This window comes from Hemicordylus capensis, chromosome 3, assembly GCF_027244095.1.
Source record: "Hemicordylus capensis ecotype Gifberg chromosome 3, rHemCap1.1.pri, whole genome shotgun sequence".
Lineage (NCBI taxonomy): Eukaryota > Metazoa > Chordata > Lepidosauria > Squamata > Cordylidae > Hemicordylus > Hemicordylus capensis.
In genome coordinates, this window is record NC_069659.1 from 295,124,654 (window position 1) to 295,148,821 (window position 24,168).

General features: G+C 44.9%; 1 long non-coding RNA gene across 2 annotated transcripts in view; it reads left to right on the top strand.

Moving 5' to 3' along the window:
- Positions 1 to 23,157, top strand: part of LOC128352368 (uncharacterized) — a 42,210-nt gene extending 19,053 nt beyond the window's left edge. The window contains exons 3-6 of one of the 2 annotated variants that reach the window (XR_008320359.1): positions 10,366 to 10,455; positions 14,182 to 14,336; positions 14,789 to 15,071; positions 22,679 to 23,157. This is a non-coding gene — a long non-coding RNA (uncharacterized LOC128352368). The remainder of the gene's footprint in view (positions 1 to 10,365; positions 10,456 to 14,181; positions 14,337 to 14,788; positions 15,072 to 22,678) is intronic. The other variant, XR_008320358.1, reaches the window with a different exon arrangement.
- The last annotated feature ends 1,011 nt before the right edge of the window (positions 23,158 to 24,168 follow it).

The window sequence follows — 24,168 nt, forward strand, 5'->3', positions numbered from 1 at the left end:
GGAAAGGATGGTGGCGGCAGGGTGCACCCTGAGCTTTGTGGGCCCCTCGATCCTCTGGGCCTGGGGACATTTGTCCCTCCTTGTCCAATAGGCACTACGCCCATGGGGAGAAGGCGTTCCTTCAGCTATTTGGGGCCTAGGCTGTTCAGGACTTTATTAAGACCTTGAATCAGGCTGGGTGGCAAATTGGCAACCCCCCTCCCCAGCGGCCCCTGAGTGAGGTAGATAATGATGAAAATAGGGAGGGTTTGGATCTGGAGGGCCCTCAGGAGCTGAGAGGCGGCTGGGTTATTTGAGCCCCCGTCCTCTCAATTAGAGCTACACCCCTGTTGTGAAGGCATGGACTGCTCTGTGCATGCTAAGCTGTGCCACTCCCACCATTATTCCTTGGCACAGCAGTGATGACTCACAGCTTTGGAGAGAGTGCCGGGGAAGCCTCTGCCTTTGGAAATGGTGTGCATGGACCGGTGAGGGCTGCACAAGCAGTGAGCCTGCATCCTTCTCCCATGGGCCGCAGATGTAAGCCCTGTCTCTAAATACACCTTTAAGGTAATTCTTACACAAATCGTACTAATGAGAGAGAGAGTGTGTGTGTTTGCTTACAAATTCCATTTTGATGTAAAGAAGCAGGACTCCCAAAGCATTTCTTTCTCTGATTTCTTTCTCTAAAAGAGGCACCTTTTAAGTGTGGATTCTCTTTATTTAGCGGGGGAGAGTAACTGGCCCTATCCACCCACAGCACAGTACTTCCCATGACAGTTGCTGGTGTCTATCTTATGTTTCTTTTAGATTGTGAGCCCTCTGGGGGACGGGGATCCATCTTATTTATTTTATTTATTATTTCTTTTTGTAAACCTCTTTGAGCCATTTTTGGAAGGGCGGTATAGAAACTGAATTAATAATAATAATAATAATAATAATAATAATAATAATAATAATAATAATAATTTTATTAAGCATGTTAGTTACCATCATTACTATTAGTTAACATCATTATTGTTAGTTTAGGTTCTGATGCTAAACAGACTGTGAGGCGAGGCCAAAGGAAACAGTTGCTTGAAGAAATAAAGGAATGCTTCTTGAAAAACAAAGAGGAATTTCTTGGAACTTAGGAACATAGGAAGCTGCCTTATACCAAGTCAGACCATAGGTCCATCTAGCTCAGTATTGCCTACACAGACTGGCAGCGGCTTCTCCAAGGTTGCAGGCAGGTATCTCTCTCAGCCCTGTCTTGGAGAAGCCAGGGAGGGAACTTGGAACTTTCTGCTATTCCCAGAGCGGCCCCATCCCCTGAGGGGAATATCTTACAGGAAGGCAGCAGGTTACAAAAGATGGTGGAAGACCATCTTTTAATAAGATCCATCTTACTTGTGTGTATGTGTGTGTGTATATATATGTATATGTATATATATATGTGTGTGTGTGTGTGTGTGTGTATTCTCTCTCTCTCTCTCTCTCTCTCTCTCTCTCTCTCTCTCTCTCTCTCTCACACACACACACACAACTGCTTTGGGAACTTTTGTTTTAAATCAACATATAAATATAATTCTCTTAAACATACCAGTCGCTAATCTCATGCGTGGCAGCTCTCGTGAGAGTTCACGAGCAAGCTGTGGGGAAGAAACAAACGGGCAGGCTGATGGATGGCTGGACGGCCAGCCGAGAGAAAGTGGTGCTGGGGAAAGCAGTGGCTGGGGAGATGGAAAAGCGGTGGCGGCAGGGGGGACAGGAAAGTGGGCCGAGAATGGGAGAAGGGCTGAGGGGGAGGGACGGGGAGGGGGGAGAGTGCTGAGAACAAAGGAGGGGGCTGAGAAAGGGGGGGAGAGCCAAGAGGGATGGGGAAGGGCTGAGGAGGAGCGGGGAGAACTAGAGGCACAGATGTTCTGTGCCCAGGCCGGCTACTTCATAATAATAGTTGTAGAAGAACAGACATTCAGCTGAAATGTCCCTTGAAAATGGTAACAGCTGCGTTTTCTTAAAAGTTTCCAAGTTGTGCATGATTGTATCTTGGAGAGACCACATTACTTCTTTACTGATGGAGCTACACTGGCTGCCAATAGGTTTCCAGACAAAATACAAAGTGCTAGTTATAAGTTATAAAGCCCTGAAAGTCTTAGGCCCTGGAGACGGGGAGAGAGCATGTTCTTCACTACGAGCCTCACTGCCCGTTGAGGTCATCTGAGGAGGTCCGTCTTCAGTTACTGCCAACTCGTTTGGTGGCTACACAGAGATGGGCCTTCTCAGTCACTGCCCCGAGATTGTGGAATGTGCTTCCTGCTGAGATACAATCCTCCCCATCTCTGGCAATTTTCAAAAAACACCTGAAAACTCATCTTTTCGCCCAAGCTTTCTCAGCTTCCTAAATTTTGTAGGTTTTAATTTCTGTTTATTTTTAAATTGTTAAATTGTTTTAAGTTTTTTGTATATGTTTTAAACTTGTTTTATGCTATCGTTAACTGCCCAGAGACAAAATTTTGGGGCGGTGTACAAATTTGATAAATACATACATAAATAAATTTGTACCAAATGATTTTTTTTTTTTACATCGTGCTGGTAACAATTGTTTCACAACTATTTTCATAAAGTAAGCGAGAATGATTTTGAGATTTGGAAGCACTTCAGCTGTGGCTATATCAGGCAGTCTGATACAGCCAAAGCTGAAGTGTTTCCAAATCTCAAAATCTCATTAATTTCATTGGGAAAGAGTAAGATGTCGAATAATATGATTTATCAGTAATTTGGGCTGAAGTCTCCTCCATTGCGTTCAGAGGTACTTTAAATTGCATAACATTGGTGGGACTGGGCCCCCAGTTAATACATGGACAGATAAGTTTGTATATTGTTTGGCAATTTTAAAGTTGCAATAAGGTTACACTGCTTGAAGTTCACGTACGTATGTGTTCTCTGTTGGTGTTTGTTTCTCTTTGTTGTTTCTTTACATTTTACAATGCATAGAGAGAGATCAAGAGATCATTCTAATAGATAAAGGAATAATTCACTTACTCCTAAAGATGTGATTTGGAAATTGGTCTTGTTAATTATTTATTTTGGATTATCACCTCAAAAGTGCACCTCAAGCCCTTATCCTATTGATATATATGGTCATGACTGCATGGTGACATGTGGGGAAGAGAGCATCCTGTGTTTGGCACACAGGGCAAATCTCTTCTACTATCATGCCTTTCACTGTCAATACACTGGAGAGGTCTGTCTCTAGTTACCACCAGTACGTCTGGTGGTGACTCGGAACCAGGCCTTTTCTGTAGCTGCTCCTGGGCTATGGAATGCACTCCCGGCAGATATCCGCCGTTTAGGCTCACTGAAGGCCTTTAAGAGAGTCCTAAAAACTTACTTGTTTGGCCTGGCCTTCCAAGGTTTGTAAATTTTATTTTTAAAAGTATTTTAATTAGTTTTAAATGATTTTGAATTGTTTTTATATTGTTTTTAGCAATGTGTTTTAAATGGTGTGTGTTTTAATGTCTTTTTAAATTTGTTGTACACTGCCCAGAACCTTTGGATGGAGCAGTTAATAAATGAAATAAATTAAAACAAACAAACAAACAAAGTCACAATTCCATTTTTACTAAAGGCTGTACCCAGATAATTGTTTCTGTGGTGTCAGGGATTTTTTAAAGACACTCCTTTTTACAGTCTTTCTCTTCATCCAGTTCTGTACTACAGAACAGCTTCACATTAAGAAGTGATTTCTTCTTCTTCTACTTCTACAGCCACCTAATGTCGCAGTGGGGAAGTAACCTGCCCAGAGAGCAGGGGGCTGTTGGTTCGAATCCCCACTGGTGGGTTTCCCAGAATATGGAAAACTCCTATATCGGGCAGCAGCAATATAGGAAGGTGCTGAAAGGCATCATCTCAGACTGTGTAGGAGATGGCAATAGTAAACCCCTCCTGTATTCTACCACTATTACTGATATTTTAAACCACTTTTAAATAAAAGTTCTCAAAACAGTTTACATAAATAAATAATACATAAATAAGATGGTTCCCTGTCCCAAAAAGGCTCATAGTGTTAATAAAAGAAAATAAGACAGGCAGAGATCACCAACAGCCACTGAAGAGATGCTGTGCTGGGTCTTGATTGGGCTAGTTGCTCTCCTCCTGCTAAATATCAGCGAAAACCCATTTAAAAAGGTGCCTCTTTGCTTAGCAAGGCAGTTCCAGTGTTCTCCTCATCCAAAGTTCCTTGTGGAGTTTAGAGTTTTGAATGAACTGATCTTGTTTCCAAATGGTACTTAATTTTATTCAAAATGGTACTGATGCATTTAGTATTCTCCATTGTTCTGTTTTATATTTCTGAATGTTGCGTATGGTATTCTGCATTCACAGTTTGCTGCAGTTTTCCATTCCTTCACTTCATTTGCATCTTTCCACCCCACCCTACCCTTCTATGGGCACTTCTCCACAGGACATTTCATCTGAGTTTGTAACACTTTATTCACAAACTCTTTATAGGGGTTTCATATGATGTCACTATTCCTCTGTTGTCAGTGAACCCTGGTCAAGCCATGGGACGTGGTCGGCGGGCTTCCAAGGGAGAGAAGAATTTTCAGAAACCAGGCAGAGCCAGGGCATATTAAAATATGCAACCAGTCACAAAATGTGCAATTCCAAAAATTATAAAAGTGTGTGTACACATGTACATATGTGTGCATGCACGCACACGGACACACACACAGATCTAATAGAATATTTATGCAATTCAAAAATGCAAGTCATTGCAAATGTAGTATTATGTTAGATGGTGCAAGAAGTTAATGACAATGAGAAAAGTAAAGGAGTATCAATTTCTCCCCCTTCTGCCAAAGATGCTTCCCGCAGACTCCACTACTACTCTTCATAGAGTCTTTACCAATAGATGTAACATTATTCTGCAACTGTATAGCCAAATTCTCATTCAGATGATTTTCTCCTACTCTGTGTTGGCTTCCAAATGTCCTGGAATGTGATTCCAGTCAACAAAGTCTGTGTGTACAAAGAAAATGCACAGGCATGTGTTGTAGTGATGCACGTATGCACATGAATTACACTCATTGTGCAGTGTTGAATTTTGCTTAAAAAGAGCCTGGCAGAGTGGCTTCCAGGAAATTACTTTCCCCATCCACCCTCCCATGCCACATCCCACACTATTGCCAAGGGCTCCCTGATGCTTAGGAATGTGGCTTTTGCGGGGTACAGAAGGCTGCTGTGGGGAGGCAGGGGCAGAGAAAATAGCTCATCATGCATCTGTTGGTGCATTATGCCACCCGACGTGATTGTACACGTGGTTGTATCCTGATTCTTTGTGCATGCTGTTTTACTACTAGGACGGAGCACATGTGCATATCAGTAAATCACTGCATGCAAAAAATCACAATGCAGTCATATCAAGATTGGCTTTTTGGCTATGTTTGATTAATCAGTAAAGTGGGAAGGATGCATGAGGAATGGAAGGAAAAGAAAGCTGAGGTAAACTGCAGTGTTCCAATAGTAGCATTCATCTTAGCAAGTCTCCTAAGTTCTATTCACATGTTACATTCAACACTCATATGAGTATACAATGTACACAGGTAAAGATCTGTACACAGGTTTGTTGATTCCCATGTTTTTTGAACAGCAGTGCACTTCCTATCTGTATCCTGCATTTTAGGGACCTCTACCCAAGTTCACCTTTACAGTGAATGCAGGTTATTTTTTATTATTATTATTATTATTACATTTATAACCCGCTCTTCCTCCAAGGAGCCCAGAGCGGTATACTACATACTTAAGTTTCTCTTTCACAACAACCCTGTGAAGTAGGCTAGGCTGAGAGAGAAGTGACTGGCCCAGAGTCACCCAGCTAGTATTATGGCTGAATGGGGACTTGAACTCGGTTCTCCCCGGTCCTAGTCCAGCACTCTAACCACTACACCACGCTGGCTCTCGTACAGATACAGTCATTCATACAAAAACATACAGGTGTATATAGACATCTGTAAACACACATACAATGTTGGGCTCTGATCAAAATGGGATTCAGGAGGAGTGGAATGCAGAAGTGGAATGTGTGGAATGCAGTGGAATGCAAGACAGCAGACAGAACCCAGAGAAGGAAGAAAGGAATGGAATGCAAGGAATTTTCTCAGCCCTAGCATTAGTAGTACCCCCCACCCCTGCAGCAACAGTGAGGACAACTGTTGCCCCAGCTGCAGCACCAGCTGATGCACAGGTGAGCCATGTGACTTCCAAGCCCAGGTAATGACCCTACACATATTTATGTGGCACTGGAAGAGGGGTCATCATCTTTCACTGATTTATTTTGATTTTGTGCCCACCCCATCCAGTGGTTTGGAGTGGATGACAACATTAACATCAAAATTTGGTAAAATGCCTATTGAGCACTAGAATAGAGCATCAACATGATTTTAATAAAATAAAATAAAATAAAAATCCCCATACTTGTTTAACCTTGCACACAGCTTGCAAAGTCAAGGGAGCACACTTGGCTGATCACAGTGGAAGTTAGGGGAGAAGACAGTTTCAAAGGTAAGTAGGGTAATCTTAAAGTGTGCGCCTTTTTAAAGTATGCTTAATTAAAATCAGTGATACTTTTGGAATTAGAGTTCCAAATAACTGTGTTGAGGATTGGGACATCAGTGGATGTTAACTCTAGATTAATCATTTGACTCCAGATAACATAACCCTGCTTCATCTACTCTCTTAACCTCAAAGCTTAAGCACCCTTTTCATCTTTGTGCCATCAAATATTATTATACAAAGCAGCAATAAAATGAAAATCCTTGGGAAGATGAAACTTAATGTTGAAATAGCTGGAAATATTTTAAGTGTGTGTGTGTTTGGGGGGGGGCATTCATACAGAACATTTATAGAATAAGAAAATTTTTGGAGGCATAGAACTATATATGTTGTGTCTCCTCCCATTTAAGAAGCTTGGTTGTAAAGTCAAAACCCAGTGGAGATAATTAACCCCTTAGTCCCCATATCCTAAGTATGTTATAAAAAATAATCACATATTCTTTCTTTACCCCTGCCTGCCCTTTCCTTCACTTCCTTTGTTCCCATTATTGGGTTGAGATCAGGACTGTAAGCCCCTCAGGGCAAGGACTTGTCCTCCCATTCTTTGTAAAGCACCAAATATGTGAAAAGTGCTATATTGATAATAGCAGCAGCTAAGCCAAGCAGCTTGCAATGCTTCACTAATAAGAATAGGAATGCTCTATTGTCACCAGGTGCATGTGGGTAGAAGCAACTTCTCCTTCTCCTACTCCTTCTCCTTCTTCTCCATACTTTCTTGTTAGCTATTTTTATTTATTTTATTTGTATACCACCCATCCTAAAATGGCTCAGGGCTAGGGATGTGCAGAACTGATTCGATCTTGAACTGGTCCACCATGGACTGGGGCGGTTCAAGCGGTTCGACTGCGAACCGGACCACCGTTCAGGATAGGGGGCCGGTCCAAGATTGAACCAAACTGAACCCAGTTTGAAGTGAACTGGTTTAGTGGTTCAAGCTGGGCTCAGTTGAGAGCAGCAAGAAGGGTGAGAGTGGGATGGGTGAGGGTGCCACAGTGGGGGGAGCAGTGAGAGGCATCCTTAAAAGTAAATGAGATCCTTAACGGTGGTACCAAAGCTTCCTGGAGCAGTGATGCTCCCCCCAGAAATACATTTTGTTAAAAAAAAAAGTGTAAAAGTAATTATGAGTACAAATGTTTGACTCAATATATGTTCTCTGTGTATACATCAGGGCCCTAGATATCTAGCTAGCTATCCATCCATCCATCCCCGAGACAATTAATGTTTTTGTGTATCAAACTAACTAGCCTCACTGGTTTTTTTGTGCAATTAACACCACAGTAAGCTCCTTTAAGGGAGGATGGGAGAACAAAGAGATGAAATAAATCAGGGAAGTGTCTTCAGAAGGATGCATAGCCTGTATCTTTTGTTTATATGACATTTGAGGGGTGGACTGTATTTTCATTCACCCCAGTTTGGAAGACAACAGTTTCTTCTGTGATACCTCATGGAAGGTGATTGCTAACATTCTCTGGGGATGGGGCCACAGCTCCCTGGTAAAGTATCTGCTTTGCATGCAGAAGGTCCCACGTTCAAACCCTGGCATCTTCAGCTAAAACTGGGAAAGACTCTTGCCTGAAGCTTTGGAGAGCTGCTGCCCATTGGCATTGACCAGAGCTGCTCAACTTTGGCCCTCCAGCTGTTTTTGGACTACAACTCCCATAATCCCCAACTACAGTGGCCAGTAGTCAGGGATTATGAGAGTTGCAGGCAAATATCTGCAGGAGGGCCAAAGTTGAGCAGCCCTAGTGTAGACAATACTGAGCTAGATGGACCAATGGTCTGACTTGATGTAAGGCAACTTCCGATCTTCTGATGTTCTGGCTTTGGTGAACCTCAGGAGGTAAAGTCATGCTGAAAGAAACCGAATAAAGAGACAGCTTGTCTAATGGTGATGGCTTTTGCAGTTTCTGTGCCAATATGGACCCCCACAGCTCTTGCCTTCCCTTTAAAAATAAAAAGTGTGCTGAATCTTCAAATCTACCCATGACCGTCTTAGTTGTTGGGTAATGCTCTCATTTAATGGCTTTCTTTAGATCCATTTTCTGTATGCAAATCCTTGGGATTTGGCTTCACAGCAGCCAGTTTAAAGTCATCCAGTCAGCTGTGATAGTTGAAAAAATCTTGCTCATCCTGCTTTTCCATTACTTCTCTTACAGGGACTTGTGTGACGCAGGCATTTTAATAGCCACCTGCATTTTGCATTAACTTCGTGCATTCTTCATTAGATTTCTACCCCTGGCCAAACAGGTGATGCCGTCATGTGTTGGCTCAGTGCCTAGAGACTGTCAGGACCTGGATGGGCCAAAACAAGCTCAGGCTTAATCTCTCCAAGACCGAGTTGCTCTTGTTCAGTTTGCAATCTGGCCAATTGTCGTTTGTGAGTTTATCTCTTGACAGGGTTGCGCTTCCCTTGAGAGAGATGGTTCATGATCTGGGGGTCCTTCTGGACTCACGGCTCCTGCTTGAACAGCAAGTGGAGGCCGTGGCCAGGGGTGCCTTTGCCCAGCTTTAGCTGGTTCACCAGTTATGGCCTTTTCTCAATCGGCAGGCCCTGGCAACAGTAACCCATACCTTTGTTACCTCTTGTTTGGTTTACAGTAAGATGGTCTACTTAGGGTTTCCTTTGAAAATGATCTGGAAGCTTCAGCTAGTCCAGAATGCAGTGGCCTGCCTCCTCATGGGTGGCCATAGATTTGATAGTGTCACAACTCTTTTATGTTTGCTGCATTGGTTGCCTGTTCGCTTCTGGGTCCAATTCAAAATGCTGCTTCTCACCTACAAAACCCTTATGGGCTTAGCGCCTGTATATCTCTGGGATCACATCTCTCAGCCAGTGTATCCCGTCCTGTGAGGTCTTCTCAGCTGGCCCTCCTTAATGTCCTGGGCCCTAGTGCAGTGTGTGGTGCCTGGGCTCATAGGAGGGCCTTCTCTGTGGCTGCCCTTCTTCTTTGGAACACTCTCCCCACCCCAGATTCATTCAGTTCCCTCTCTAGCTGCTTTTAAGGCCCTTCTTAAGAACCACCTGTTTCCCCAGGCAGGTTTGCCCTTTAATGCTTGCTTGCTCTCTCTCTCTCTCTCTCTAATATAAATTGTGATTGGTATTGTTGTTGTCCACCACCTAGAGTCTTTGGAGGAAGTGGTATCTAAGAAAATTTAAATAAATAAATAAATAAATAAATAAATAAATAAATAAATAAGAAAGAAAGATGTACAGTTAGTACATTCATAGTCTGTGCATTTCATCCAGCTGTGAATGGCTGTTTTTTAAATTATGTATTGATTAATTACAAACATTTAGATTCTGCTTTTCATTTTTTATTAAAATATTCAAGGCATCTAACCACATAAGACAAAATACATCAACTGTACACATCACATAAAAACAGGAAAACAAAAACATCTGTCTTATGTCATAGTCAAGGCCTGGCATACAAATGCTGAATTTGGCAAGCCGGCACTTGTCTTTATGGTCTAAATACTCATCAGCAAAACATTAGATTCATAAAACATAAGATCAAAATATAGGTCTTCCTCCTCTTCCTCCTCCTTCTCCTCCTCCTCCTCCTCCTCCAAAGCTAAATTGCAAAAACAGCATTTGAACATTTTTAAGATTTGTGTTTGAATCTTACTTTTTCTGGCCAAATTTTGCATTTGTGTGATGTTTCATTTCAGTGCAAGAACTGGCCCCAATTCTGGCTATACCACCAGCTCCCAGGCTCACCACAAGCAAACAAATCAATACCCTTTGCTCTTGTTGTCTTGCTTTACCTTTTGTTCCCTTGCCACTTGTAGATTAAAGTATTGGCATCATACACATCATCTTTTCATCTAATAATTGACAGGCATGTCAGTTGGATTCCTTCCTGTTTTCCATCCTTTCAGGTAAGATCTTCTATTTTAAAAAAAATCTGTTTGAAAAAAACAGAACCTAGGTTTTCATCCTTTTGCAATATTCTTTTAATTACCATATTATCTCCCTTTCTGTCTTCCTCCTATGGACAGGTGCTACTATTCAGCAAATTTGGTACAAAGATGCTCTCCTAACTTTTGCAATTTGGGACCAGATCTTGTAGCCACCTAGATTATTTAAATGCCTCTTTAATTCAGCTGCCTCCTTTTTATTTTCTCACTTGCTGACCCAACCGGAGATTCAAAATGAAATCTAATTCTGACATTTCCTTCCTAAACCATCCTATAGTTCTTTATCATATTCACATTAAGCTGCTGGTGAGTACCACTTTCTTGATGGCCATGTGTGTAACAATCCTACAAACCTGTTCATGGGCTAGAAAGCCAATATCTGCTACAATATACTTGCAAATATGGAAATATATCTACCTAGGTGCTAAGAAGTTGCCTTACCCCAAATCAGAGCATTGCTCCATCTAGCTCATATTGAGGGTATTCACATGGGCTCCTCAGCCTGGGCTGGGCTGCTTGTTGGGTCACCACCTTGTTAGCCCAACGTATAACCCCAGTCCCTAACCAGCGTTAGAGCACCCTCAACCCCAGGTTCGGGATCAGAGGTGCACTTAGGTAATTTTGGAGCCTGAACCTTAAGTCATGTGGATGCCTTTGCTTGAGATCCCACCCCCACTGCTGCAAGTTAAGCACCATCCCCCTACACACATCACGACGCACACAATATCTTAACCACGTGGGTTCTTGAAGGCACATACAGCAACTGAACTCACAAGAATACAACAAGAATATAAAGCAGGTATATTTGTGCAAAAATCAGGTGGTGGAGTGGGGAAACAGCTTGCCTAGGGAGCAAGAGGCTGTTGGTTTGAATCCCCGCCAGTGTGCTTCCCAGACTGTGCCTAGTAAATATATATTTGTAGTCACCAATATTGGGCAGCAGCGATATAGGAAGATGTTGGAGGCAGATGCTCACTTCAGTGACAATGGCAAAGGCATCATCTCATACTACGTGGAAGGAAGACAATGGTAAACTACTCTTGTATTCTACCAAGAATGCCACAGATCACCAGGAGTCTGTGGTCACCAGGAGTCGACACCGATTTGAAGGCACAATCTTTCCTTTCTTTCTTCATGCAGTAGCAGAAACATTTCAACACACAACTTAACATATTCCCATCTTACATATTTCTTTCTCCACTCCCCTCTCTGTCTCTAAAGCACCCGGCACAGGTCATAATCACACATGGCTGCCTGGTGCAGTGCAGGGCAGAGATGACCACATCACCCAGGACAGACTAAAGAAGTTTTGGGGGCTCCCAAGGGGTGTGGAGGCCTTGGACTTTGGCCTCGAAGTCCAGGGGTAAGAGCGCCACTATTTGGGATTTTGTGTGTGTGCTTGGGCTGCATGCATACAGTCTGAATGCATACAGAGTCAGGCGCATAGAGCACTCAACTCATGGGGGAATCCACCAATGCACTTTGCTCATTGTGGGATACCAGGAAGCCGGGACTCCTTTTCTCAGCCTCCAGGGCTCCATGCTGCTGGGAGAAGTGTGGATTGTGTGGCTCTGCGACAGCGTGCCAAAGAGGAGCTCCTTGCTCATCTGGGGGGAATGTAGGTTCAACCCTGCCTGCCCCCACGCCCTCATCCCTCCCCACCCCTGTTATGGTTGTGTGAATGACCTTATTGTCTACACTGGTTGGCAGTGACTCTTCCAAGGTTTCAGGCAGGAGTCTCTCTCCCAGCCCTACCTGAAGATGCCAAGGCTAGCAGATGCTCTAGCACTGAGCTATGGCCTCATCCCCATATGTAGAGTCTTCTGTACGGAAACATGGAACAGCCATGATTGGTTGCCTCCAGAAAGACAATAGGATATTCCTGGCATTTATGTTCTTCCCCACAAATCCTTCAGATGGTATACTTTCCAACTGCCAGAACACACATGTTATTCCAACATGGAATAATACTTGTGTGGAAATATTTGTGAAAAAAGGCACACTGGAATGCTGAATGCATGTGGACTTTGCAGGAAGATTCATGGAAGGGAAGTCTAATTTTTGCCCTGCTCGTGCATATTTTTCACAAAATGCATGGGGACAATTTCAAATTTAAATAATTAAATGCTGTTAATTTTAAATGTGTTCTTAAATAATCAAATCCTTTTTCATCCTAAATATTCAGTGGTGGTAAATGTCCTTGCCACCAATAAAAATCTTTTGATGAAAGTAAAGCATTTCTTCAGATTTACAGATGCAACATAGACATTTAACTAGTGAGCCTCTTGGAGGCAGGGAACCATTTTTCTCCATTCTTTCAGTATGTAATCCACTTTGAGAACATTTTTTTTGGTTGAAAAGCATAATAAACAAACAAATACATAAATAATGATTTTGAGGAATTAATAATAATGGAGAATTCCCAACAATCTTCTGAAGTCCCTTTTGCAGCTAGAAAGGCTGACTAGATTATTTTCCTCTGCTATTGGATCTTCTGCTTTTGCCTTCCATTTTGAATAAGAGAACCCAGACCTCTACATCTCTGTCATCCTTCATAGATGGCATAGGGGAAAGGAGTCCTCCTGAGATATGTTGTCATTAGTAGCAAGCCACTTTATGCAACTGTTTGTCAAGGATTCCAGCTGACATCCAGACTAGTATTGTGCTAGTGCTATAAAAGAAGTTACGTGCACTTAAGACATTTGCAGGACAGCGTCTTCCACTAGAACAAGAAATAAAGGTCATTCACATGACCACACAGGTAGGCTGGAAGCTAGGCGGTGGGGTCGGGGGAAGGCAGGCTCTTACCTGCTTCCTCCCAGATGACCAGCAGCTCCTTCTGGCTCTGACAATCGTGTGCCCAGACTACTGGCAATCGGCAATCAGCAGAGCTGGGATCTGGAGGAGGAAGTCCTCTGGTATCCCACAATGCACTGTTCAAGGAGTGCAGTGCATTGGGGAAGGTCCATGCTGCTGGGTGCTCCTTCTCCCCAGTTCTATGGAATCTCGGGCTGCCTGCAGCCCGAGATTCCACACAACTGGGTGGTGAGTTAGGAGGGCAGACATGCACCGTCCTACCTCACTTTTAGTCTGGATACAAAACCCAGGCTACCCAATGGAGAAGCAGTAGGATTGGGACAGATCCCGGCGGTTCTAATGAATATATATATATATATACACACACACACATATATATAATACAGCCCCTGTAGGGCTGCTGGCCATGAGAATGACCTCATAGTCTGGAATGACCTTCCTTTTTGTGTGCAACATAATTGTTCTCCATTATTGCGCTCATGGACTAACATGACACGAATGCAACGCTAACCTGGATGTAGGCATCTTTCTCTTTGTTACTGTTGGGAGTGCCAGTTTTCATGGCAGCTGAAACTGCATAAAATGGCATCATGTATAAATGTATAAACTCACTGGAGAGAATCCAGCAGACAGCAAAAAAGATGGACCAGGGTTTGAAATAGATACTTAGCATTTTAATAGTGCTGTTGAGTGTTCAAAGGACTTGGTATGTATTATCTTGCTGTAACCCTTATAGCAATCTTGTAGGGTGGGTATTAACCCCATAGTGCAGCAGGGGGGGGATGTGGTTGGGGGGGGGAGAGCTTGGCTAAGGTCACCTTTATGGCAGAAGTGAAACCTGACCCGGGGCCTTTGTGTTTTGTAACTCAGTCTTCTAGCCAGCAAATATATGGCCTTCAAAGAAAGATGAATGAAAACTAGACATGCTACACTTCGGGATGCAGACAGTCCCAAAAGTCTGAAAAGTTTCCAGAAAGAAGAAGAGGCTGAGTGGCAGCATTATTATGAGAAGAAGAAAGGCACAAGTAGGTTGAAACTGCAACAAAGCATATCTAGCTTCTAAACTACCTAGGTATCTATGCTCTACCCACCCCCTTCCCTGGTTCATTTCTACTCTTTTGACTCATGTCTGCTGCTTTTTTAAAAGGATCAGTCCATTTAATTTCAGCCATCTCTTATGCTGAGCTTAAGTGAGGCCTTCTTTGTGCGTCATGCCTGGGATACTAATTGCTCTCTTTCTCTGCTGTTCCCTTCAAATATATCCCCAGAAGTAAAAGCGCCTGCCAAATTTTCAGCGCAGCATTTTCATGATAAGGGCCATGATGGTTTTAGGAGGATTATTACAGTGAGGACATATGTGGTGGAAAGCCTGAGCCTTACACAGCACAGACAGCACATTGCACAGCCGAGGAATTGCACGGTGTGCTGCTGTGGGACAAGATGTGCATGGAAATATTCCATTTTCTTGTCATTCTAGGTCCAAACTGGCACTCATCCCACAAGGCTTCCCAGAGAAGGATGGGAACTGGTGTTGCACCGGCAGTGCAAGAAAATAGTGTAACATGATGTTGAAGGCGCTTGTGATCTCATTGGGTGCTGGAATTCTCAGGATGGAACTTCTCCAATGAACTTGCCCCTGTGGTGTGTACTGAACTATCCTAGATGGATAAATCACTGCAACTATCTAGGCCTTCAGAGATTCAACAGAGGTCCCAGGGTGTGCTCTGAGGGCATGTAGCCTTCCTGCCAAAGCTAAGCAGGTGTGTGTCTGATCAGTGCCTGGATGGGAGACTGCCTTGGAACCCCATGTATGACATTCTACAGTGGCTGACATTCTGCAATGAAAGAAAAGTGGGATCTCTCTCTCTCTCTCTCTCTCTCTCTCTCTCTCTCTCTCTCCCCTCTCTAGAGTTTATAGAAAACAATTTTTTATTTCTATATTATTTTTCCATTCTAGGGGAGATTATATTTATTCATATGCATTGATTTATATTTATATTTAATCTAGGGGAGAATGGACCCACAGCCATTGCTCATTTTCATATTTCACTTAGAAATGCCCACACAGTTAAGTCACCCAGTGGCTGGATATACAAGAAGCTTCCAGAGCACGAGTCCATCTCACTCACTGCTGTCTACTCTGACTGGCAATGATACATAAGAACACAGGAAGCTGCTTTCTCCCAAGCCAGACCTTTGGTCCTTCCAGCTCAGTATTGTCAAGGTTTCAGGCTGGAGTCTTTCCCAGCCCTACCTGGAGATGCTGCCAGGGACTGAAACTAGGAGGACCTTCTGCATGCAAAGCCAATGCTTGACCACTCCGCTATAGTCCCATCTGCTCCAATGTTGCCATTGCTGGTCAGAGTAGCAAGGCAGAGTAGCAATGCCTCTTTCCTAGCTTTGCTAGCTGAGTTCCTTGTCATGTGAGGATTGTACCTGGGATAGTCAACACACAGAGAATGTGTTCTGCTGCTGAACTACTGCCCTTCCCCGGGTGTGCATCTGAGACGGATGTCGTCTAAAGGTGAAGTGTGGAGTACAACCCCTAAAAAGATAGTGAAGTAAAAAGGGAAAGTGTGCTGTTGAGTCGGTGTCGACTCCTGGCGACCACAGAGCCCTGGGGTTGTCCTTGGTAGAATGCTGGAGGGCAGCCTTCCCTCTGACAGGGAATTCCAGATTTTGTTGACTACAACTCCCAGCATCCCCAGCTGCATTGGCCTTTGACCGGGAATTATGGGAATTGTAGTCAAATACATCTGGAATTACCTCTTAGAGGAAACAATGCAGGAGGGGTTTACCATAGCCTCCTCCCACGCAGTGTGAAATGATGCCTTTCAGCATCTTTCTATATCGCTGCTGCCCGATATAGGTGTTCCCCATAGAATGGGAAACATACCAGTGGGGATTCGAACTGGCAACCTCTGGCTTGCTAGTCAAGTCATTTCCCCGCTGCACCATTAGGTGGCTGGATGTCCTCTATGAACCCTCCTACCAAGGGAAGAGCAAATTTCCTGTTTCCTGCATGTCTATGAGCATCTCTGTGACGTTGCCATGCTAGAGATGCTGGGCAGGGGTGCCCAGTCTGTGTTATTTGGCCACTGTCACTGGGAATGGGAGTGTCGCCGCATGTGAAAGGGCACTGGACTGTAGGAAGGGGCAGTACTAGAAGCAGGAACTGCAGTCAGGGTTGGACCAAGGATTGATGGTGCCCCCCCTGTTGGCCAAGCCTGGCTATGGTGCCCTTCATCTGTGCAGGTGCCCTCCCCCCACCTCAGCAGGTGGGTGTGGAGTTGGGCAGGCAGTCCCCATCATCTGAGAGGGTGGGTGGAGGGTGGGTGCTGCCCACTCGCTCTCCTCACCGCTCTGCCGCCTTGCTTTCACCCGCTGCTCCTGCCACTGCCAGCGGCTTCTGGGCAGTCAGCCTGCTGCAATGTGATATCATGACCTTGCTGTCTGATGCTGCAACAGGGTTATAATGCCCAGAAGCTGCTAGCACTGGCAGGAGCAGCGGGCGGAGGTGGCAAGGGGAGTCAGTGGGTGGCCAGGCAGGTGAGAGGGATGGGCAGCACCCACTCAGCCCCTTGCCCACTCGCTCAGACCACAGGAAGAGTGTGCATGTGAAGGGAGAGAGGAGAGCTGGTCGGGAGAGAGGAGAGCTGGTCTTGTGGTAGCAAGCATGACTTGTCCCCTTAGCTAAGCAGGGTCTGCCCTGGTTGCATATGAATGGGAGACTTGATGTGTGAGCACTGCAAGATATTCCCCTCAGGAGATGAAGCCGCTCTGGGAAGAGCAGAAGGTTCCAAGTTCCCTCCCTGGCCTCTTCAAGATAGGGCTGAGAGAGATTCCTGCCTGCAACTTTGGAGAAGCCGCTGCCAGTCTGCGAGGACAATACTGAGCTAGATAGACCAATGGTGTGACTCAGTATATGGCAGCTTCCTATGTTCCTATGTAAGGTTGGGGGCACCCATGTGGGTGAAGGGGATGGGGGTGCAACAGCACACTCCACAGGTTGCCGCTCCAGGTCTGCCTTGTGGGTGTGCCAATCCTGCTTTTGGCTTACCAGGTGGCATGTGACCCAGGCCATTGGCGCCCATCCCCACTTGGCACCCTAGGCGACTGCCTAGTTCACTGTCCTAGTGGACACTTTGGCCCTGACTGCAAGGACGTCCTTCTGAAGGAGCTCATTCCTATGGTTTGGCCAACTTCAGGTGAGGATTTGGGGATCAAGGGAAAGGGACCTACCCTGTGGCTGTCCAGACAACTGCCTTTGTCCACCGGTGTGAGCAGTGGCACCAAAAAAGAACCTAGCGTCTGGAGGGGAAAGTACAAGGTCTAGGACAGACCCCTATCCCCCTTAAGGCAGCACTGGCAGGAGCGTTGTTCTGCATGCACCAAATACATCATAACAATATATTGTTCTGTGCAGTCCGGGGAGGCTGCTCGAGCTCCCATTTGAACTCCAGATCCCCATTGAGATCACGACAACAGTGTTTATGTGCCATTCTAATGCTGGTTTGAGCAGCCTAAGTGCTTTTTAATGCATAGCATTACAGCCAGTGTGGCCTATTCTCCCCCTTACAGAATGGCTGTCTGGAGGGATGTAATTCCAGCCTCTTGCTTCTGCACGCCGTTATTTACAAGCACAGTCACATGCCCCTACCAAGCGTGGTTAGGGCCACTATCAAGCTGTTATTTCGTTGGAGCAATTTGGCAAGGGACACACTCAGGCAGCATAATAAGCACCCTCTTTGATGGCATATGCACATGGCTAACTACTGCTTTCGATGGAGAAGGAAGGCTCCGTTAGCCTGCGGGGAAAGGAGCCCGGCCTGTATGGTTTCCTACCTATTCCACAAGCGGGGGGTGGGGGCTGGTGTCTCAAAGGTGGGAAGGCTACAAGTCCCATCCTCCATCTCCAGACACCACATTTCCTCTTGACCCCACCTACCCAGGGCTCCTCCCATTTGCTCAGTCCAAGCCCCGCCCATGGAAACCTCTCCTTCGTAGGCGTATATACCCATAATAGCCCTGCTAACTGGATGAAGAGGCACCTTTTAAAAATGGCGATTCTCTTATATTTAGCAGGGGGAGAGCAACTGGCTCTAGCCATCCCCAGCACAGTATCCCTTCAGTGGCTGTTGCTGGTATCTGTCTTCTGTTTCTTTTTTTTATTTTGTCAGCCCTTTGGGGTCAGGGAGCCATTTTATTTATTTGCTTATTTATATCTATGCAAACCTCTTTGGGAACTTTTCTTGAAAGGCGGTATATAAATATTTGTCATATGGTCGTATAACAGCCACATTCAGAGCCAGAACACCTCTAAATACCAGATGATTCTGGTGATAGCCAAGGATCCACAAATTTTGGCTTCGCTCACTAGCCAGCTAGTATTTGTAGTTGGCACCCATCCCCGTTCTCCCCTCAGATCCTTTTCTGGCACACAAGCTGAGGTTTGGGGAGAGGAGAGGGCCTTCTGCCATGTGTACACTGGGATATGGAGAAGGGAAGAAACAGTGGGAGGCCTTTTGTACTCCTCAGAAAGGATTCCTGCTGTTTCTTACCTCCTTAAAATTGGCATTAGGAATTACTTTTGGTGAGGAGATCTGTGTGGTGCTGGATGTCCTGCTTGCCAGAAGGCTGGGGGCATTTGCAACTGGCAAGCGAGCAAGTCAGTTTGAAGATGACTGGTGATACCCAACAGGGCATGGGCATCCCCTTCATGGCCTGCATGTGAGGAGTTTCCGGAGACGTAAGGAAACTGGCATGCTATCAGAAGCATTACAGAATGCGGGACAAGATGGACCTTGGTCTCACCCTGCAGCAACCACTCACCTGGATTACCTATGCATAAGCTAAGTTACCTCTCATGCAAATATTTCCCTCTCATTGCCAATTAATTGCCCACACTACAGGGTTGCCTTATACTAAGAAAATCCATCGATCTAGCTCAGTATTGTTGACTAGGGATGTGCAAACCAGTTCGGAACCGAACCGGTTCGACACCAAATTGGTTTGGTTTGATGGCTTGATGTCGAGACAAACACACATACACACACATACCCCACCAGTTTGGTTTGGCATCGAGCTGAACTCCCTGACCTGTTTGGGGGGTTCAAAGTAATTTTTTAAAAAAACAACTTACCCTCTCTGGGGGGTGTTGCCGCAGCTGTGGGAGCACCCCCAGGAGGGGGTAAGTTGATTTATTTTATTTTTTACTTTGAACACCCTCCAAACGGGGGGGGGGGTTCCGATGGAGTGCAAAACCAAAGTGGCCCAGCCCAGTTCCAGTCTGTTTCGGACTCAGACTATACTGGGCCAACTGGTTTTGTGGACATCCCAATTGTTGACCCCAGGGGTTCTTGGACTACAGATCCCATCATCCCCAGAAGACAGAATTGGTTCATATTCCAAAGGAATTCAAATTATACTTAAGTATTATGTGACAGAGGTGCTTTCTTGATGTGTTTATTGAGTAAATAATGACATTTTAAAATGAATTTTTAAAAATCCATGAACATGAAGAAAAAAAATCAATTAAATGGTAGCCAAATAGCCTGCCAGACTAATCTTATATCTTTTTAAAAATTGGGTTATTAACTTAGTGGATTGTGGGAATGCTGTAGGTGTGAAATATCTAGATTTCCATATGACAGACTTTCTCATGGTACCGTGGTTAGCAAACTGGTCAAATGTGGGTTAGATACGGTGGCTAACATGCTATGCAGAAAGCTACCCACCCAAGAAGGGTGTGTGTGTGCTTCTGCAATACGCACCAGTCCACTCCTGATTCTAGTGCAGAGTGGGAGGCTCTGTGGGAGCAATGTGTGATGTCACTGCTGCCGTGCCCAACTCCCAGTATCCCCAGTGGAAGTTGGGTGCAGTAGCAGCAGCAGTGCAAAAAGCCATTCCCACCGAGCCGCCTCCACCTGCGCTAGGAGCAAGGATGGATTGGCGAGTACTGCAGAAGTAATGGCCACACATCCTTCTTGTGTGCATGGTTCAACATGCAGCATGTTAGCCAGTGTTGGCTGGGATCCAGCATTGGGATCACAAGGATCCTGGTTAAAAAATTAATCGGGATGAGTGAGCCATTGTGGCTAATTTCCATTTAACCAGGATAGATAATCATCTTGGTTATCTATCCTGGATAAATGCAGGTCAACCACAGCAGTTTGACCAGGATTACCCTAAAATTCTGGGTTCTCACAATCACCGCCACAGGGCTCACTCATCCTGATTAACTGCTTAACCAGGATCCTTGTGATTGTGTGAACCCAGCAATAGTCAGGTGGATTCACAACTGACTGGAAAAGTATACTGAAAGAGTCATAATCAATGGCTCCTCATCCTACCAGGGGGAGGTTTTGAGTGGGGTTCTGCAGGTCTCTCTGTTCTAGGCCCAGTATACGTCAACCCAACATGTAGATGAAACGGTGGAGGGGATCTTCCATTGAATTTTCAAATGCACAACACTGGGAGGGATAGTTTCAAAAGACAGGGGGTAGGATTCAAAATGGCCTTAGTAGAACAGAAAACTGGACTCAAACTGGGCTAAAGCTTATGTGAATCCATGAGACAAATGCAAAGTTCTGCACATGGCTAAAAGATCAAATATACAGGACTCTACACACATATGGGGATATCTGGCTTGGTAGTAGCACATGTGAGAAAGGTATCAAGATTGCTGTCACTCACAAGCTGAATATGAGGCAGTAATGGGATGCATTAGCAAAAAAAGGCAAATGTTAGTTTAGGCTGCATTAACAGAACTGTTGGCTGACATGATGCATACTGTAATGGAGACAGTGCACACCACAGTGATGCAGCTGCAGGCTTGGATGGCAGCAAGAACTGGAACTTATACTGAGTCAGACCATTGGTCCATCTAACTCAGTATTGTCTACACAGACTGGCAGTGGTTTCTCCAAGGTTGCAGGTAAGAGTCTCAGCCCTATCTTGGAGATGCCAGGAAGAGAACTTGGAACCTTCTGCATGCAAATACGCAGATGCTCTTCCCAGAGCTGCCCCATTACCTACGGGGAATATCTTACTGCACTCACATGTAGTCTCCTATCCCTTGCAAACCAGGGTGGACCCTGCTTAGCAAAGGAGACAAGTGGTGCTTGCTACCATAAGACCAGCTCTCCTCTCTAAGCAGCATCCCCCCAGGAGCACTGCCATGCTGCGTGCTGTCTCTATAACAATGCGCATCATGTCAGCCATTGTTTCCAAGTTACAAAGAGAAATAGCTCCATTCTGTTGCAAGCAAGTGAGACCTCCCCTAGAGTGCTGCATCCAGTTCTGGTGCTGCAATTAAAGAAGGATGTAGACCCAAGGGAAGGTGTTCAGAGGAGTACCACAAAGATGGTGAGGGGTCTGGAAAACAAGCCCTGCGGGCAAAGATTGCAGGAACTAAGTATGTTTAACCTGGAGAAGAGAAGATGGAGGGAGGGAATGCAAACACCTGAAGGGCTGCCTCTCACACAGAAAAGGGCAAAGGCTTGTTTTCTGTTTCCCCCCAATGGCAGGATTACATCTAAGGAGCTTAAGCTATAGGAGAGCAGATTTCAGTGGACCGTTAGAAGCAACTTCTTCATAGGAAGACTGGAATGGCTTGGGTCCAGGGTACTTAAGGGAGCACCTTCTCTGTCATGAACCCTGCCACCTATTAAGATAATCTGGAGAGGTCTGGTTACGGTTGCCACCAGCTCATTTGGTGGTGATTCGGGACTGGGCCTTCTCTGTGGCTGCCCCAGAGCTCTGGAATTCGCTCCGTTGAAATAAGGGCATCTCCTTCTCTGCTTGCTTTTAGGAAGACCCTCAAGATATACCTGTTTTCCCAGGCTTTTAACTGAATTTTCAAATATGTTTTTTCTCTACTGAGATCAATTTTTTAATCTCAGATTAATTTTTTGGGGAGGTGTGTGTGTGGATTTTAACTGTCTATACTATTTTACATTTGCTGTGTTTTAATGTTGTACACCACCTAGAGATGGCTATATCAGGCAGTACAGAAATATGATAAATACATAACAAACAATAACCAGTCACCCAAGAGGTGGTGGTAGGATCTCTCCCACTGGAGGTCCTGGACAGCCATCTCTTGGGGACAGCTAGCTCTGGGGATGCTTTAGCTCTGCATTGACATGGGGTTTGGTTGGTTAGACTCTACAGATGACCTACAGGGCCACCTCCAGCTCCATGATTCTAGTCTGACATGGTTGCCTCTCAAAATGCTACCCAATGGAGGGCAAAGTGTTCATGGGAAATGATTGCTCACCTGGCTGCATCACTTTCCCCATATCAAGTCAACAGGCCAGTTACTTTGTCCATTATTACTTCGGTAATGTCATGTTTTTTGTTACAGGAAGAAGCACCTCCTGTGCTTGGCTCAGAAATAGATTCTATGGCTCCCAGCCCCTTCCACTTGAGAAGGAGACACGATAGTGTTTGGGCGCCATCTTGTGGCTTTATCAAGTAGGGGCATTTAAACCTATGTGCGTGGCACGCCGTTTGGCAGCAAGCAGAATGCCTTAAACCATTTCCACATGTAGAATTGGCAAGAGGCTGCTGGGTCCCAAAACATGCAGCTGCATCATGCTGGACACATTTCTGAGTGATGAAGAGAAACTGAATCTGACAAAAGGCATGAAGAGATCTGTCTGGAACAGTTGGTGAAATGTTAATTACAATTAAATTAACTTGTAATGTTTCGCAATGGTGATATGATTAGCCTGGTGACATTATTACTTGTCAAAAATATTGTTCTGTGGCTTTAATATTTGTATCCATGAATTCTGAAAGGAAATGACTGGTACACATTTTAATAGAGATGGGATGTTTGCACTTGGGGTCCCTCCAGCGTATTATTGTTTCTGTCCTTTATTTCAGCAGTGACTCTGTCACAAGAGGACGGGAAGGGCTTTGGGTCTCTTTAAATCACTCAATACATTTTCAGCCTCTTGTTTGCCCAGAAGGACATCCATCCGCAGATACAATAATGGTGTTTATTTCCAGCACTGATCTGTGCTGCAGCACGGAATCCAGGACTATGGCACTATGCATTACTACTACTATTATTTATATACTCCTATTAGTTCTATACTGCTGTTCAACAAAATGTTCACAAAGTGGTTTACACAGGAAAAGAACAAAAGATGGCTCCCTGTCCTGCGAAGGGCTAACAAGCTCATATCTGCTTGCCTGCCTGCTTGCCTTCCTGTCTATCTATCTAAATTAATTGTTGATTAGAAGAGAGAAATATAATGTGCAATACATTTCGACTTCCACCTTCTTCAGTGAAGTAAAGTGTGCTGTCGAGTCAGTGTCGACTCCTGGCAACCACAGAGCCCTGTGGTTTTCTTGGGTAGGATACAGGAGGGGTTTACCATCGCCATCTCCCGTGCAGAATGAGATGATGCCCTTCAGCATCTTCCTATATTGCTGCTGCCCAATATAGATGTTTCCCATAGTCTGGGAAACACACCAGTGGGATTCGAACCGGCAACCTCTGGCCTGCTAGTCAAGCCATTTCTCCACCGTGCCATTAGGTGGTTACTAATCTTGCCCACTTAGCAGGGGTAATTAGAACTACATTTTGCCCATGCACAAAGGTACATGCAGAGAAAAAGTATCCTAAGCAGAGCCTAATTACCCCTGCTAATTCCCTTGCCCACTTAGCAGGGGTAATTAGGAATTGCTTGGGATACCTTTTCTCTGCATGTACCTTTGTGCATGGGCAGAATGTAGTTTCAGCCTCACTAGTGAGAGAATAGTTAGCCTCATGCATCAGGGATTGCAGGGTAGGCACTAGCCCATCTTGTAACACATGTGTCTCTGCCCTTATTACACAAGGCT